Consider the following 3,377-nt stretch of genomic DNA (forward strand, 5'->3'; position numbering starts at 1 on the left):
TGCTTCAGGATGACAGGGCAAAGGCAACTCTGAGATAACTTGTTTCTGTGATTTCCCCAAAGTTATTCAATTATAAAAATTACACACTGTCATGTTTGGGATAGCTTATCTGAACACGATCAACAACAAAACCACGAGAGAAAGATACTATTGAAGGTAAGGAACTAGCATTGCATGTGGCTGACTTGAATTTAAACCCTGGCATCACATATGGTTCTCAAGCCCTGCCAAAAGTAATCTCTGAGCACTCCCTATACCACAGCACCCCCCAACAACAAGTGATCAAGATAATTTCTAGTAGTCAGCATCATGGTGACTGCCATCTTTCAGAGCCTATTGGACAAAAAGGTACGAGCTTGCAGTGACAGAATGCTTGGGGCCTCTCAGGATGGGGGGGCGGAACCAGCCCTTCTCCCTGCCCAGACAAGACCCCGAGTTGCCACCCACAAACGGCTCTTCTGCTCCTGAACGGTCATGATCCCAGAGGTACACAAACCAATCTCAGAACCCAGTGGCTTTTGGCAGAAATCCCTCTGTACTTAATTACTAAATACCAGAAATCCAAAATCATGCAGCCACTGTCGAGGCTGCATGACATCATATGCTCTTCATTATCAACAATAGAAAACAAATTATCTAATGATGTCTTTTCAGCAGGATGGGGGAAATTCTAAATAATAATAGTGGTTCTTCTATCGAAAAATTGAATGTAATCAAAGTAAAGAGAGAGTAAAATGAAAATCATCTTCCACACAGGCAACGGGAGGGGTGGGATGGGGGTTCTTGATGGTGGAACATGTGCACTGGTGAATGGATAGGTGTTTGATCATTGTATGACTGAGACTTAATTCAAAAGCTTTGTAACTGTTCTCACGGTGATTCAATAAAAAAAAGCACTGTAGCACTGCCCTCCTGTTGTTCACTGATTTGCTCCAGCGGGCCCAGTAACGTCTCCACTGTGAGACTTGTTACTGCATTTGGCATATTGAATATGTCACAGGCAGCTTGCCAGGCTTTGCCCTGCGGGCAAGATACTCTCAGTAGCTTGCCAGGCTCTCCAAGAAGGGCAGAGGAATCGAACCCAGGTCTACTAGGTCGACTGCCTGCAAGGCAAATGCCCTACCCACTGGGTTATTGCTCCAGTCCAATAGCACAGTGGGTAGGGCATTTGCCTTGTACGTGGCTGACCTGGCTGACTGAAGTTCAATTCCTCCGCCCCACTCGGAGCAAGCTACTGAGCGTATCTCGCCCATAGGGCAAAGCCTGGCAAGCTACCCATGACGTATTCAATATGCCAAACACAGTAACAACAAGTCTCACATTGGAGATGTTTCCAGACCTGCTCAAGCAAATCAATAAAAAAATTCCATTAAAAAAGGCCCTGCCGTTGTTCATCGATTTGCTCAAGCGGGCCCAGTAACATCTCCATTGGAGATTTTGTTGTTACTGTGTTTGGCATATCAAATACATCACGGGTGGCTTGCCAGGCTCTGCCATGTGAGCGAGATACTCTCGGCAGCTTGCTGGGCTCTCCGAGAGGGGCGGAGGAATCGAACTCGGGTCGGCCATGTTGGCTGCGTGCAAGGCAAACGCCCTACCGCTGTGCTATCGCTCCAGCCCATAAAAAAATTAAAAATTAAAAAAATAATTTCTAGTATAATCAGGCAATAATTAAAATAGGAGCTTAAACAAAATGAGGTTATGGGACAAAACAGATGAGATTATATGGAGGGCTTAGAGATCTTACTGAGGAGAGGATCATTTGCTGAAACCTGATGACAAGAAAAGGGGAGTGGAGAGATCGTACAGCCAGTAAGGCACTTGCCTTGCATGCAGCCAACCAAGGTTTGATCCCTGGCATCCCATGGAGTCCCCCAAGCCTACCACAAGTTAGCTCTGAGTGCAGAGCCAGGATAAGCATGAAGCATCACTGGGTATGACCCAGAAAACACAAAAACAAACAATAAAGGGGAGCCAAGTGATGTCCCAAGACCTGTATTTTCCCAGCAAACATAAAGACCTTCAATAGATTTGTGTTCGAATATCATGGTCATGGTCCTCCCGTCGTTCGTCGATTTGCTCGAGTGGGCCCAGTAACGTCTTCATCGTGAGACTTGTTGTTACTGTGTTTGGCATATTGAATACTTCACGGGTAGCTTGCCAGGCTTTGCCATGCGGGCGAGATACTCTCAGTAGCTTGCTGGGCTCCCCAAGAGGGGCGGAAGAATCGAACCCGACTCAGCCAGACCAGCTGTGCACAAGACAAACGCCCTACCACTGTGCTATCACTCCAGCCTATGTCCGAATATGAGGAATAGAATTGTGTGAACATGAATGCACCATAGTATTGGATGAGAGAAAAACAGAAAAGAAAACCAGAGAGGTAGGCTGGAAGCAAGATCACAGGGAGTCTTTCACGTCACAGAAAGAAATTTCACTTTCATTCAGATAACAGTGAAAAGTTTTAAGGAGAGTAATGCAGAATCTAATTTCTATTTTAGACCCTTGGGTCTGAGAAGAAAGGGGTAGAGTTGGAGGTGGTGGCAGTTTAGGGACAATAGAAAACCAAAAACTGGATAGAATCCTAATATGGAGTCCAGTAAGAAATGTTGAAAGAAACAATGAACTTGAAAATGTGTCGAATGTGTTGAGGAAATCAGAAATCATAGTTTTAATTTTCTAGACTGGTCATAGTTAAAGAAATATGTTACAATTGCATTTAATAAGAAGCTTTATGGAATGTAATTGCTTTGTTGCAATGTCCATTCACAGTAAGATAAGGAGTAAGCTACAAAATAAAAAAAGTGGGGAAAATTCTTAGTTAAATTTAAATTTATACAGATTATTTTTATTATGCTTTTGAGAACATCTAGAGAAATGGAATGTAGAGGGGGTATGGTGCCGCCAGCAGGTCAATCTGTACCTGTGAGGCGAGTGCATCAGCAGCCTCATGGCGCCTTCAGACTTCCAGATACCCCAAAATTGCTGCTGTGCCTTTGGCCAGACCCCAAAAACTTGGGGCAAAGTTTACCAAGAAAGTAAACGGCCAAAAGTTAGGTATGTGGGAAACACACCCACAAACCACCTCCGGCTCAGCTATATAATTGGAGGCAAGGCTTCTTTGGTTCCTGATTGAACTGCTTAATGGACATGATCCCAGAGACTCAGAAATGAATCTCAGAACCCAGTGGCTTTAGGTAGAAATGCGTCTGGTCTCTGCAGTAGGCTACCGGTGCTGGACCAACCCAGGTGGGAATAGGTTTCGTGCCTTGGCCTGTTCCCCCTGGCGGCCCAGTGGCCGCCATCCGTCTGAGACCACTGGATAGTCACATTTGGGCCCCCAGTGACAAGACACACAGGCCTCACGGGATGGGGGT

This window comes from Sorex fumeus, unplaced genomic scaffold (assembly GCF_029834395.1).
Source record: "Sorex fumeus unplaced genomic scaffold, SorFum_2.1 ptg000131l, whole genome shotgun sequence".
Taxonomy (NCBI): Eukaryota; Metazoa; Chordata; class Mammalia; order Eulipotyphla; family Soricidae; genus Sorex; species Sorex fumeus.